Source organism: Bos grunniens, chromosome 14 (assembly GCF_055505025.1).
Source record: "Bos grunniens cultivar Pamir isolate PY7600 chromosome 14, Bosgru_T2T1.0, whole genome shotgun sequence".
Lineage (NCBI taxonomy): Eukaryota > Metazoa > Chordata > Mammalia > Artiodactyla > Bovidae > Bos > Bos grunniens.
The window spans coordinates 10695386-10711621 of NC_141178.1; positions in this window are offsets into that span (position 1 = coordinate 10695386).

The window sequence follows — 16236 nt, forward strand, 5'->3', positions numbered from 1 at the left end:
GTTTCAAAACTCTTGGTTTTGATGTTGCCTCTCATTCTGTCCTGTCACCTGAAGCAGTGAATTAATTTGTTTTCCATCTGTAAAATTGGTAGTCATCATTTTTTTCCCTTCCAATTTAATAGGCCATAATCTTTGGATTGCAGTTCATTGGTGGATAAGAAGGGGTATTTGGTAAAAATAAATAAATGTGACTGACTTAAATCACCCCTATATATGCCCATTCATGGTTAAAATTAAAATTTACTTTCAATGATTACATAATAATACTTTGAGTGCAATAACATAAAGAAGGAATTATATAATTCAATGCATTTATGAACATGTAGGGGTGACAAGTTGACCAGATTGAGTTCAATTGGTTGTTAATTTCCCTTCTGTTATGTATTATGGTAAACTGAGAAAAGGTACATTTAAAACTGCTCCCACATTAAGCTCCAGGAAGAAAAATCTGTCTTATGGTATTCTCGGGTGTCTTGTAGTAAATCATTCAAGGAATGCTTGTTTCTTAAATGATATGAAGTGGACTTTTAAAAACACGTGGTCCAGGTGAAATGAAAGAAGAAAAAGCTGCTTTTGTCACATGAATTAGTTCCACTGAAGATTTGAAGGTGGAAGAAAGAAAACCAAAATATAAGTTTTCTCACTTTGAGAAGTTACCATGAAACGTGTGCTGTGCTGGGTTCTAAGTCACTTCAGCTCTGTCCAACTTTGTGCAACAATATGGACTGCAACCCACCAGGCTCCTCTGTCGTTGGATTCTCCAGGCAAGAATACTGGAGTGGGTTGCCATTCCCTTCTCCAGGGATCTTCCCAATCCAGGGATCAAACCCGCATCTGTTAATCTGAATGGACAGGCGGGTTTTTTAACACCAGTGCCACCTAGGTGCAGTCAAGCCCTAGGAAATCCAGTGAGGTTATAAATGACCGTTTCCGAAAAGGTCCTTGTTCCTAAAAGCAAGTAGAATTCTAAATGAAAGCTGAAACAGAGCTAGTCCTATCCTTAGAGAAAAGTAGCCAAAAATGATTTTCAACTGAAAGAAGTTCAACATAGCTCTTTCTACCTGTTCTGGGCAATGCCCGATCGGGATAGATGTATTAGTTAAATCTGCATATACATGCATATACTTTTTATATATGCACTTTTAATCATTTGGATTTTGACTTATTTTCTGCCAAAGAATGATTCATCTTTATGTTTTATTGCAAGAAACATTTGTAACTTCTCACTGTTAATGCAAAATTAATCTAACTGAAATATTTAATGAATTCAGGCGTATATTTTCAATCAATAATTTCTGACATTTTACACATGGTCATGAGATTCTGGAAAAATCAGTATTTTGTTTCAGATATGTATTTATGTAGGAACGACAATGTAACAAATGATTTAAAATGTGTAAGATTAGAAGTTAACTCTGAATGTCAAACTCCTAGGATTGTAATATAAGCACAGCAGCAAATAGTCAACACATATATATTTCATTATTTTCATTGATAAGTTATTTTCTATGTATCTTTGTCATGGATTTCCCTGGTGGCTCAGAGGTAAGGAAGTTGCCAGCAATGTAGGAGACCCAGTTTTAATCTCTCGGTCAGGACCATACCCTGGAGAAGGATGTGGCAACCCACTCCAGTATTCTTAGCTGGAAAACCCATGGATAGAGGAGCCTGAAAGGCTACAGTCCATGGGGTTGTAAAAAGACATGACTTAGTAACTAAACAACAATCTGTGCCATATATAATCTGAAATACTAGCTTCTGGTTGACATAAGGCATCAATATTTTGAATTGCCTCACCCATTGAGACTTAAGTAAAATTTTTTTCTCAAAATCCTGCTCCTAATATCTGCTGAGATTCATAGTGTGGGGGTTGATCATACTGCATTTTACCTAGACACTGCTATACTGTATTTCTCCTAAATCTTTAATTGCTTTCATGTCTTACAGCTTTCAGCTACTCTGGTCTTTCTCCCCTGGGTAACCCAGTTATAAAACAAAATCCCTCTACTTGATTACTTTCATATACCACAGAAAGAATTGTGAATCTACATGCAAAGAAAGTCTGAAGCTTTCATCTAAGTGTTGCATGCATTTAGAGCATTTTCCTGGTGAATATTAGACATCCCAACTGCCATTCTTATGATGGGACTTATCCCATCAGCCTGTTCTTTGGTATCCTTGACAACTCCACATTATGGAGCATCCCTGAATCCATCCCCAAAGGCCAGCCTTTCTTCATTTCTGGGTCCCTTCTCCACTTTCTCTTGGCTAGCTTTGTAAATGGAAAATCACTTCTGCCATGAGATTTTGCCTCATTTTGTATAACTCTTACTGAATTCTATCAATGTTCTGAGGAATATCACTGCAGAAACAGTATAGACCCTTATGTTATTTTGAGAAACAAAATAAAATGATATTTTTCTAAAATAATTCTGATGCCATCTTTAAACTAATTGGTTTTTCTCCTCAGATTAGACGTGCATTATCCAAGGTTGCACATGCATATAAACAAAATATCTACACATATATGTTTCATTTTTCATCACATTTGTATTCCACTCTTTAGCATTTTATCCCTTTATACTTGTTGTTCAGTCACTAAGTTGTCATGTCCAACTCTTCGTGACTCCAAAGACTGCAGCACCCAGATTTCCCTGTCCTTCACTGTATCCTGGAGTTTGCTCAAATTCATGTCCATTGAATCAGTGATGCCATCCAAGCAACTCATTTCCTCTTGCTCCCTTTTCCTCCTGCCTTCAATCTTTCCCAGCATCAGAGTCTTTTCTAATAAATCAGTTCTTTGCATCAGGTGGCCAAAATATTGGAGTTTCAGCTTCAGCATCAGTCCTTCCAATGAATATTCAGGACTGATCTCCTTTAGAATGGACTGGTTGGATCTCTTTGCTGCCCAAGGGACTCTCAAGAGTCTTCTTCAACACCACGGTTCAAAACTATCAATTCTTCGGCGCTCAGCCTGCTGTGTGGTCCAGCTCTCACATCCATACATGACTACTGGAAAAACCATAGTTTTTCCATATGGACTTTTGTTGGCAATGTCATGTCTCTGCCTTTTAATACACTGGCTATGTTTGTCATAGGTTTCCTTCCAAGGAGCAAGTGTCTTTTAACTTCACAGGTGCAGTCACTGTCTGCAGTGGTTTTGGAGCCCAAGAAAATAAAAATCTGTCACTGTTTGCTTTTTTTCCCATCTACTTGCCATGGAGTGATGGGACCAGATGCCATGATCTTTTTGAATGTTGAGTTTTAAGCCAGATTTTTCACTCTCCTCTTTCACCCTCATCAAGAGGCTCCTTAGTTCCTCTTTGCTTTCTGCCATCAGAGTGGTATTATCTGCATATCTGAGGTTATTATTTCTCACGGTAATCTTGATTCCAGCTTGTGAGTCTTCCAGCCTGGCATTTCCCATGATGTACTCTGCATTTAATTCCTGCTAAAAAATGTAAAAATGTTCAGATTTCTCTAAGCTTAATTTAAATTATAACTTGGTGATGCTAACACTCACTACTACAACCAGCCTGTTTTCTCCTTGCATTTAAGGATTGATCACTTAGCTGCCACTTTTCCTCACCAGTCTGTCTTTCTAATCCTCTTGACTTGGCTTCTATTGCTACTGCTCTGCAGAAGGGATTTACCAGTTCTATTGTACAAAAATTGTTTTTGCTTTTTTGTCTGTAGGACAATTCTTTTCTTTTCGAACTGTGATTTCTCTAGCATTTGGCAGTGGTAGTTACCCCATCCTTGATTTCAAGTGCTCAATATTTCACCATCCCATGTTTTCTCCTCCCAATTCCTGTGCTTGTGTTCGCTAACATTCTCCTACTTCTATTCTTGCTCATAAATAACTCACCCATGTGTTTTGGTCCAAGCACCACCTCTAGGAAGGCAATTCCCAAGTCTGTAACCCCAGTCACAACAGCTCACCATCATTTTAACACCACATCTCAACTCACTACATTCTGCCACTCCATGTATCAAAACACAGAACTCCTTGTTCCCTCACACAAATCTATATTTTCTCACTCATTTCTTGTCACTATTCTTGTCTGATAAGTTTATTCACAATGTCTTTATTATATCTAATTGATCAAATCTATGGACTGTTCCTTTAATGACTTAACACACCACTTAAGTTTCCTTCCTCTCCGTTTCACCAAAGCTGGTCCCTAATCACTTTACACTTCAGTCTTTGTATCTTCTTCATTTGGAGCATCATTCCTCACACTAACCTGTATTCAAAAATTGCCGCTCAACTTTGATTTAATACATGCTTACCTGCAGCATCTTCTCACTCCTCTCTAAGCAGCATCCGCTTACCTGTATGTATCTTCTCAAGTGCAGTTTTCGTCACACTACTCTCTGGACCTGGTGTTACATTTCCATTGCCGTGTTGCTCTGTTGGCCTCCTGCAAACACTTCCGGGTCTTCTGTCAACAACTCCTCTTTCTCAGCAGGAAAACTATTCTTAATAGTTCTTGCACATGTCCACTGCCTACTGCCTCTCCATGAAGTAGCTCAGTCGTGTCCAACTCTTTGTGACCCCATGGACTGTAGCCCACCAGGCTCCTTCATCCGTGGGATTTTTTAGGCAAGAATACTGGAGTGGGTTGCCATTTTCTTCTCCTACTGCCTCTAGTCATGGTATTTCCCCCATGATGATCCTTCTTCCTTCCATGTTTCTCACTCACACTGACCACTTCACTGAAGACTTTTCTCAACATTTATTTATCCCAAGCACCCTATTCTGGAAAATTATATTTTAAGATGACCATCCTCTGTCTTTAGCATGTCAAATGATTACAACATATCAGATAGGATCTTTACAAAGAATAATCCTTCTAGATTCCAAACTTCAAGGGACAAGTAGTATGTCTTCTTCATACTTTCTAAACCTCATTATATCAACTACAGTGACGTGTACCCAACAGGTGTTAGACGATCGGTCCATTACAGAACTAGGCAAGAATATATTTCACATGGTGAGTCATTAAGAAAGACACAGCCTTTCTGCCTATAACTTCTGCCTTCCCTGCAACATACCCCCACTTTTTAAAGCTTAATTATTAATGTGAGATAAATTAACAGTCAAGGTAGAGGAAATATGAAAAACTTGCATTCATTTTGAAGCCCACCCAAGCTGAGCAACGGAGGGGTGACACTCTGCAGCAGCCGGCATCTCTTTAATTTCTCTCCGCTCCAGCTCCCATTATCTCTCCACTGCCACAGCTGCATAGTGCTATTGTCAGTGGTAAAGATGAGACATCTCTAATTAGAGGGCAGGGTAAATTGCTTTTATCTACTTTTAACATGCTTTTACATGGCACCTGGTACACAAGCCTTAGCTAGGCAGCCATAATTTGAAAAGCAAATGAGTGCTCAGAGAAATACGATATGTTTTTAAAAGAAAATTAAATATATAGAGCAGCAAAATCAACATGCTGGAGACTGCAGAATTTTAGAGCTGTCAGAGTCTTGTACCCTTCTGTATCATATTGAACTAAAATGAGCACTCAGGGCCCATATATATTGCTGACTCCAGTGGTCTTGTCTTCCTTCTTCTGTTCGGAACACATGGAGAAATCTAAAGTCTAGAAAAATTATTGGTGTAAGAATCAGACTGATGTTATTCCCTTAGTTGAGAAAAGGAGATTTTTAGGTGAAAGGAAAACACTAACAGTCTTTCTTGATTTATATACCTCTAATGAGCTTTATAATAAATAAAGCCATCATGTATGAATTTTTCTCTTTTTACAGTTTTATTTCTTTAGCGGTCCAGAATATTTTCAACAACCAAGAAAGTTACCAGTTTTTGAAAAATTAAAAAGAGAATTCAACCACAATTAGATCTATGGTGTATTGGACTACAATACCATTCAAAAGAAGTATCTGACATTTATTTTTCTCAGAATACAGATCCTATAGCTTGGAGAGTCTGAGTCATATGCGAACTCTACAAGCTCCTCTCCTTCTGATAATTATCTGCAAAAAATCACCCAGTGTTACTCTCCAGCAGTATCACAGGAGATCACATTCTCTCTGCTCTGTGCTATCATGATAGCCTTTTCTCATTCACTATTCTCCAAACTTTGACTACTTATTTCCTTGGAGATTATCTGATTACTGACTATAACTTTCAGGCTGTAAAAACTGGCAGCTCTAAATAGCAACTGGACTCCACTGTTTGTTTATTGCTACTTTGGAACAGAGAACCAACTGGAGGGCTTTGGTGCAGTGGGTAGAAAGGATTTTCAACTATAAGAAACTGGCACTGTAAACTCAGCGGTCCTGTCAGGGGAACTACCTGATTAGAGAGCTCTAGTTTCTTTAATTGGAGAAGGAAAAGGCAACCCACTCCAGTGTTCTTGCCTGGAGAATCCCAGGGATGGGGGAGCCTGGTGGGCTGCCGTCTACGGGGTCGCACAGAGTCGGACACGACTGAAGCGACTTAGCAGCAGCGGCAGTTTCTTTAGTTCTCGTATTCAGGCCTCTGTCATCACTCAGAGCTTGCAAATTTCTCTTGTTGTCAGTATACCATGAGGGTATAATTTAAGGGGCTAAAAGTAAGGAGCATATTTTAAAAGTATATCTAATTTAACTATTTGAGTCTTATGCAAGATTAGAACATGTGCTTCATGGCATTAAACACTACTTAGAATGTACTGATCCCTAGTTTGGCATTCGAAGTAGTCATTAGCATCGTTGCTTCGAGTTCTCTGCTTTCCATGCAAAGGAGAGGATTGCATTTTCTGGCCCTCATGTGCTTAGATGAGCCCATGTGACCAGGACCAAAGATTCATGAGCAGAAATTACATTTACATCTGGTGTGAGAGCTTCCAGAACTCCCTCCCTGCCTAGGCAACCAATGATGTCCAAGGTGGTGGATAATCCATCAGTTTGAAGGGAAAGCAATGTGAAGAATTCACAATTTCTGTGTTGACCATATAGCATGAGCAAGAAATAAAGCTTGCTGTTTTAAAACACTGAGATTTTGGTGCTATTTGTTATTGGAAATCTAGTCCACCCTAACTACTAAATTATCATTACTCACTTCACATTATTATCATGGTTCCATGTACTGTACTTGTTAACTTAGCTCCCTCAGCACACTTTGATCATAGTACTAACTACCTAAGCTATATTTACATTTTCTCTCTCCTCTATTAGTCTATAATTTTCCTGAGGACAGAGACATTTCACTCATGATTATCTTTTCAGCCCTTAATATATTACCTTTATATAGTAGACACTCAACACTGTTGAATTGAACTGAATTTATTTTACCTCATATCAATGTTTCAGCTCCATGTTCAAATAGTGAATGAGCTAGAATGATGATTAATCATAAGCAGACTTTTTGGAATATGTACCTCTCCTAAAGTTAAAAAAAGCAAAAATGAAGTGAGTTTGATACAGTAGCATGCATATTAGATTTACAGGTTTGGGTATAACTTCTGATTCTAGGTGTGTAAAATTTGGTAATTCATTTTTTAAAATATTTATTGATTGTCCATTTAGACTATGCCAGACAATATTCTAGACTTTGAGAATACTGAATAATAAGTGTTCTGGTAGGACAAATGAATCACATATGGAGTTAGATTTTCATCCTCTGACAAATGAGACCTTTTGCAAAGAAACCTTTAAAATATTTTAAATCTTTAATATATTTATTATAAGCAAATCTTTAAAATATTTAAAAGAAATAACATATGTGTAAGGGTTCTATAAATTTCAAAGTATTTTACAATTAAACATATAAGACATTTTTGCTTTAAAAATTTTGAATCATATATTCATTTCATATGACTAATTGGGGTTCACAAATAAATAACTTTTTAGCAATCATTATAAAATTTTAGATCAGTCCTTTAGTTTGGAGGAGGATGTGTGTGTTAAAAAACAATAGCAACGAGAACAACCTTAGTTAGACTGAACAAAAGTCCTAATTTCTAAGTTAAAAAAAAAAACAACAACTTTTCCTTGAAATATAATAAATCTAGTAGAGAAGGGAAAATACAATGATTGTGCCTGTCAGAGACACAAGTTATTGAAATACCTTGTTATAAGATGATTGATCCAAATGGGAATGATTCTTTCAAAGAAGAAACACTGAGTATAGAGAATCAATATATATTCAAAGATAAATCTATGCTGAATGAGCTAATGTATATAGCTAATGTATATAAACGCTGCCTCAAAACTATCTAAAGTTTCCCAGGCAGCAGATTTAATGAAGTATTCCCTAAACAGTGGTTTATTTCATAATATCTCATGGCAGGAATGAGGCCTCTTCATATGCTCCTAGAAAAATTTACACAATCACTTTGATATATCAAATATATCCATTTATTTATAATGATTTAAGATATGGCACCTTGGCTTCCATCCACTTATTCACTCAATTGTGTGATTGAGTGTTCTGTTCCAGATATTGCCCTTGTTGATTTTGTTCAGTCACTCAGTCATGTCTGAATCTTTGTGACCCGATGGACTGCAGCACACCAGGCATCCCTATCCAACATCTCCCCAAACTAGCCATCCAACCATTTCATTCTCTGTCATTCCCTCTCTTCCTGCCTTCTATATTTCCCACCATCAGGGTCTTTTCCAATGAATTGGCTCTTTGCATCATGTGGCCAAAGTATTGGAGTTTTAGTATGTCCTTCCAATAAATATTCAGGCTTGATTTTCTTGAGGATTGACTGGTTGGATCTCCTTGCAGTCCAAGGGACTCGCAAGAGTCTCTCCAACACCACAGTTCAGAAGCATCAATTTTTCAGTGCTCAGCCTTCTTTATGGTTCAACTCCCACTTCCATACATGACTACTGGAAAAACCATAGCTTTGATTATATGGACCTTTGTTGGCAAAAGAAAGCCTTTGCTTTCTAATACACTGTTTAACTTTCTAGAAGAGACCTCTGGTCTTTCCCATTATATTCTTTTTCTCTATTTCTTTGCATTGTTCACTTAGAAAGGCTTTCTTATCTCTCCTTGCTATTCTTTGGAACTCTATATTCAGATGGGTATATCTTTCCTTTCCTCCTTTGTCTTTTGCTTCTCTGCTTTTCTCAGCTATTTTTAAGGCCTTCTTAGACAACCATTTTGCCTTTTTTTTCTTAGATGTGCTTTTGATCACTGCCTCCTGTAAATGTTACGAACCTCCACCCATAGTTCTTCAGGTACTCTATCTATCAGACCTAATCCTTTTAATTTATTTGTCATTTCCACTATGTAATCATAAAGGATTTGATTTAGGTCATACCAGAACGGCCTAGTGGTTTCCCCTACTTTCTTCAATTTAAGTCTGAATTTGGCAAAAGGAGTTCATAATCTGAGCCACAGTCAGCTTCCAGTGTTTTTTTTTTTTTTTCTTGCTGACTGTAAAGAGCTTCTTCCTCTTTGGCTGCAAAGAATATAATCTGATTTTGGTACTGACTATCTGGTGATGTCCATGTGTAGACTCTTCTCTTGTGTTGTTGGAAAAGGGTGTTTGCTATGACCAGTGTGTTCTCTTGGCAAAACTCTGTTAGCCTTTTCCCTGCTGCCTTTTGTACTCCAAGGCCAAACTTCTCTGTTACTCCAGGTATCTCTTGACTTCCTACTTTTGCTTTTCAGTCCCTTATGGGTGTTTTTGGTGTTAGTTCTAGAAGGTATGTGGGTCTTCATAGAACCACCCAACTTCAGTTTCTTTGGCATTAATGGTTGGAGTATAGATTTGGATTATTGTAATACTGAATGGTTTGCCTTGGAAAGGAACAGAGATCATTCTGTTGTTTTTGAGATTGCACCCAAGTGCTGCATTTCGGGCTCTTTTGTTGACTATGAGGGTTACTCCAGTTCTTCTAAGGGATTCTTGCCCACAGTAGTAGATATAATGGCCATCTGAATTAAATTCACCCATTCTGGTCCATGTTAGTTCACTGATTCTTACAATGTTGATGTTCACTCTTGCCATCTCCTGTTTGACCACTTCCAATTTGCCTTGATTACATGGATCTAACATTCCCAGTTCCTATGCAATATTGTTCTTTATTAACATCAGACTTTACTTTCACCACCAGACATGTACACAATTGGGAGTCCTTTCTGCTTTGGCTTAGCCTCTTCATTCCTTCTGGAGCTATTTATCCACTCTCCTCCAGTAGCATCTTGGGCACCTACTGACCCGAGAAGTTCATCTTTCAGTGTCATATGTTTTGCCTTTTCATACTGTTCATGGGGTTCTCAAGGCAAGAATACTGAAGTGGTTTGCCACATTGGACTGTAGCCTGCCAAGCTCCTCTGTCCATGGAATTCTCCAGGCAAGAATACTGGATTGGGTAGCCATTCCCTTCTCCAGGGGATCTTTCTGACTCTGGGATCGAACCTAGGTGTCCTGCATTGCAGGCAGATTCTTTACCATCTCAGCTACCAGGAACCTCACTAGGATTGCTCTTGGCCTTGTAAATACAAAGATATGTTTCCCATAGTTTCTACCCTCAAAGAGCTCATGATGTTTTGCAAATATTTATTGCTTAGTACAAAGAAATACATTAGGTTGAACTTCATGAAACTCCAATCATGACAAAAAAAATTAAGATGAAGACTTTGCTCTTAAGAAGCCTAAAAATCTAGCTGGATGTAAATGAAACAACTAGATATATAGTGTGACTTCTCCATACTTCACAAATCTGATAAGGAGTAGTAAATTGACCTCTGATATATAGTGAGACCAATCTGTCAGAGCATATAAAATGGCTTCCAAAAACATGAGATATCTCCAATAACACATGAAGTTCACATGAAACTTTGGAAAACTTTATAGTACCTTATATTAACATTTAAACAATCTTCCTTTTCTCTGAGACAGAGATCCAGCAGTACAGATTAGCCTAAACTCCATAAATAGAATAAACCACTTAGGACTTGGTGGTGACAGTGTGAAGTGACTCTTTGGCAATGTGGAGCCTGGTTTGGGGCTGACAGGGAGCCAGACATCGGCTGCCTTGCAGTAATGGGACACCAGGACAAGTGTGGGGGAAGGGGAATTGCCTTCCATCTTATTCTCTCTCCATCCTTGTAGATGAAAGGGGTTTGATCATCCCCTAGTTCTCGGCATGAGTCCTGATTGGACTTAACGCTGCAGGTGGCCTCCCTTTGTCAAAGTTCTTGATTTAGGAACAGGCTTCTAAGTCTGGCCTGAATCAATCAGTCATAGTCTCCGGGTTATAGAGTTTGGCTCAGAGAAGGACATACAATCTGAGTAAATCTAATCAGATAAATGCAAAGGACTCCAGTGTTTTGAGAAAGAGAAGCTATCTATTTTTTACTTAGGTATGAATCAGAAAGCACACATCTCTGGAATCTATCAGAAACCACCTGTGATATGAGAGAAGTCATTTCTGGATAGTGGGCATCATGTGGAGGAGGGTAGAGGGTGGAGAATAACAAGGAAACAGAGTATTAGACAGCAATATTGTGAACTCTGTTTCTTTTCCGCCATCTTTAAATATCAATTAAGTCCTCTTAAGTCAGTAGCACTGTGAGAGGATCAGAGACAGACCTAATTGGATATGTGATGGAGGGGGATGTGTCCCTTCCCCAACAGCTGCTATCATCAGCAAAGAATAATTACCCTCATCAGGAAGGTCATTAGCTGTAGAGAGAGCTACCTGGGGAGGCAGCAGGCGGAAAGAAGCAGACTTCACCCAGCATACAAGTAGAAGAACCCTGGGGCACCCTCAGAAATAGCTGGGGAACACTTGGCAACAAAGCTAGTGGGGACTTGCCATCATATATCGGGCTACTCAAGATATTACTACAGAGAGAAGGTTGATTTCCAATGTACTGTCTCAGGTGTGCAATGATGTGTACTCTGTACTTCCTGTAACTCTGCCTTGCATCTTACTCAAAAGCTTAATGTAGCTAATTTCAAATTTCCTTATTATTTTAAGTTACTTAAGGATTTCCCCTCATATAAATCCTTCATCGGTAGATGTTAGAATTTATTTATGCTAATTTTACTTTATGATATTTTATAATATTTTCCTTAATACCTTATAATACTTAGCAACTTTTAAAAATTTATTTATTTTAATTGGAGGATAATTATTTTACAATATTGTGGTGATTTTTGCCATACATCAACATGAATACATACTTAGCAACTCTTTACACAGCATTGTGGAGTTTAGAGCACAGGGATCATAGACTTGGGTCCACTGAGATCCTTGGGTACAGCCTTCCCCTAGAGCTGGATTCTGGTGCTAGGGCTGCCCTCTGCAAGCCCTCTCCTCTCGGTGACACCCACACTCTGTCCTTTTGGCCATGGTTCTCAGGCCCCAGACACTGTCTTTCAGCTTTGCCTTCTAAGCTATGCTTCTCTCCTTCTGCTCTCTGACTCTCTCTCCAAGTCCAGTGGGAATGGCATTTAGTTTTGCTTCTTTTCTGCTCTGTGCCATAGGAAAAATAAATTAGAAAAGGCTTTTTCCCAAATCTATGCTTTACCAGGCAAGGTAGACTTTCTGTCTTAGAAAGATAAAAATGTACCTCATTTGTTTTCGCTTATATTTGGCTTCTCTATGACCCTAAAGTCCAAGGTCTAGTTTGAGAGAATGTGTGTGTCCATTTGTATGTGTGTTTGGAATGGAGGCAAACAAAGGTGTTAGAGGGATTAATAAATATTTTTGGTAAAAATTATACCACTGTAATTTATATGTAGTGGTACAATATTTTAAAAATACACTTCAGTGCTTAAACGTGTATCATGTGGTAAGTCGCTTCAGTCATGTCCAACTCTTTGCAACCCTATGGACTATAGTCCACCAGGCTTCTCTGTCCATGGGCTTTTCCAGGCAGGAATACTGGAGTGGGTTGCCATTTCCTTCTCCAGGGGATCTTCCCAACCCAAGGATAAAAGCTCATCACTTATGTCTCCAGCATTGACAGGCAGGTTCTTTACCATGAGTGCCACCTGAGAAGCCCTACTTTATAGAATATTTATCTCTAAACATGTGGCATAGAGATAAATATTCTAAACTGCAATGGAGAAGGAGGAATTCAGTGAGAGCCAGGGAATTAGGGGCATTTTCAAAAAGGACATCGGAATACTGTGAGATAAACATAAACCCAGATAGTAGGTAAGGGGATTCTGAGCCAGGAGAGCAAAAGAAGCATAGATACAGATGAGGGAATAAACGTGTGCCCTTGGAAAAGTGAGAAAGTTCACACAAGTCTCCTGTGATATTTGATGAAATGTGGGAGGAGGCGTATGTGTGGTTGAGATGGATTATGAAAGATCCTGAAAATGAGGCATTTTGCTCTGTATTTCATGAGGTGGAAAATAAGGATGCATTTGAAAGGGGTACCATATAATAGTAGCTCTTTTTTAAAGGATGAGTGCATATTGTTTGGGGCTTCCCTAGTGGCTTAGACAGTAAAGAATCAGCCTGCAATGCAGAAAACCCAGGTTCAATCCCTGGGTCAGGAAGATCCCCTGGAGAAGAGAATGGCTACCCACTCCAGTATTCCTGCCTGGAGAATTCCATGGACAGAGGACCTACACTCCGTAGGGCTACACTCCGTAGGGTCACAAAACAGTCAGACACAACTGAGTGACTAACACACTCACTCACACTCACATATCGTTTAGTGACCTGCCTGCCCTTCAGTGAGTACGTTTTTAAAGCAAAGAGTTAAAGAAATGGCAGGAGTCTGTGAGAAAGGCATCCAATCCTCTTTAACAGATATAACTCATTCCAGCTCCTGGTCAATAAGAACTAAAATGAACTTGATACCTGTGTGTTTTGTGGCAGTATCATATCATTACAATTAGACTCTAACTCTTCTTTAGATTGGTCATCCAATGCCAAAAGTTAGACATGGTTCCCAAAGGTTTTTCAGTGGACCAAGCAAATGCTTATAATAGGGGCAGTCTATGCATCCACGCCTGTACAGCCATAAGTAGCTGTCCCTCCAAAAGCCTGAGGTGTTCGGTATTCTTCAGTTCAGTTCAGTCACTCAGTCATGTCTGACTCTGAAACCCCGTGGACTGTGGCATGCCAGGCTTCCCTGTCCATCACCAATTCCCAGAACCTGCTTAAACTCATGTCCATCAAGTCAATGATGCCATCCAACCATCTCATTCTCTTCTGTTCCCTTCTCCTCCTGCCTTCAATCTTTTCCAGCATCAGGGTCTTTTCCAGTGAGTCACTTCTTCGCATCAGGTGGCCAAAGTATTGGAGCTTCAGCTTCAGCATCAGTCCTTCCAATAAATATTCAGGGTTGATTTCCTTTAGGATTGACTGGTTTGATCTCCTTTCAGTACAATGGACTCAGAGTCTTCTCCAACATCACAGTTCAAAAGCATCAGTTCTTCAGCGCTCAGCCTTCTGTGTGGTTCAGCTTCTCACATCCATACATGACCACTGGGAAAAACAGCCTATGGTTTTTTTCAGTTTGGTATTCTTAACAGGTGACTTTTATATACAAAAATTATTCACTAACTACTTCAATTTTTTAAATTAATATTGAACTTATTAAAGATATGTGTTCTTAAACATAGTTTTCCCTTAGTCTATTCGGTTCAACTCAAATCTTAATCACTGTTAACATGGCTTTTAATAATTCACCTTAAACATTTTGAGCTGCCTTTATAAAGTCAAAAAATTTAATTTCATTGTTAAGTAGTTCACATTTTTTTTGATTAACAAAGAATACTTACCAGAGAAAACATTTGCAGAGCTAATATGTTTAATTTATGGATAAGATGAGTCTTAAGTTATATTAAGTGTTAAGTACTCTTTAATACATCAGATGCTCATAAATTTTAAATAAAAACATCAAGACAAATTCATTACTCAATCACATGGTTTAAATTGAAATATATTAGATAACTCACTAAATTCTCATAAATATTACAAGTTCTCAAGTTATCAAAATGTATATATCATTTTTCACATCAAAAATATTTATTTTATGAGTTTGATTTTGTTCATCTCCATTTAAGTTTTTTTTAATTTTTTTATTTTATTTTTAAACTTTACAATATTTTATTAGTTTTGCCAAATATTTTTCCCAAGTTTAAAAAATCCACTTAAGAAACCAATTAGGCCATTTCAAATAATTTGGAGTTTCTTTTCCAGTCAAGTTCTTCAAATTGCCTTCTCAAGTAGTCAGGTTCATTTCTCAGGGACATTATCCTCAAGATCAGAAAAGACAAGCTTCACATGAAGTGGTCTATGGTTTTGGACCAACAGTATAGTCACACCTCATTAAATTCTCCTTTTCATTTAAAGAAGTTGGCAACCCAACTTCCTCTGGCAACCCTAACTTTCTTCACACTGCAGTCAGATTCCCACCCCCAAACTTTGGTTCTTTTAAGATATTAAGTGGTCTCAGATTTGACTCAGCATTTTTCTTTTCCTATTCTGGCTCCATATATACTTTTTAAGATCATGTTAACATTCAAATGACAATACCAAGTGGTAAAATGTTGTCTAAACAAAGTGTTAGAGAAAAATCTGCCCTTATTTTGTATTCCTTTATATGTCAATAAATGTGTTATACATTATGCTGTGTTGAAATTCAATGTATCTTAAAAATATCATCATGAACAAAACACAGTTCCTGTCCTTAAGGAATGTTAAGTCAAGTTAGGAAAACAGACAAGCAAAAAAAAATTTGCAAAGCTCTGTGTAAGTGCTGACTCCAGAACTAATGGGAGAGGAGGCAAGGTTTTCTTGGAATAATCAAAGAATTCTTTCTTGAGGAAACACTTGATTGTTGCATTAACTCTTCAAATCACTTTATTAGAGTATGCTGAATCTTAGTTTTCAGAGGGCAATCCTGGGCTGGGATTGCATTAGCATCTTCTGAAAACTTGTTAAAACTTAAAAATACCAACCCATCACGTCAGACCTACTAAAACAGAAACTCTGTGTGAGACACTGTAATCTATATTAGTAAATCCCTTAAGTGATTCTGATGCTTGTTGAAGTTTAAGAATCACTGCAATAGAATAAAACTGAGCTAGGTAAGGATTATCTCAAAATTATATGCATTTGAAAAATATCAGCTGTAAATTTTGAAGAGTTTTATAGATTTCTGATTCCTTGATAAAGATAACTAATTCTGTTTTTGCATACTGACCTCCGCTATGAGCTAATGTTTGGGAAAAAAAATGGTACCACATCTCAACTGGTCAAATATTGCATTTAAATGTCTTTAAGTGATTCTGA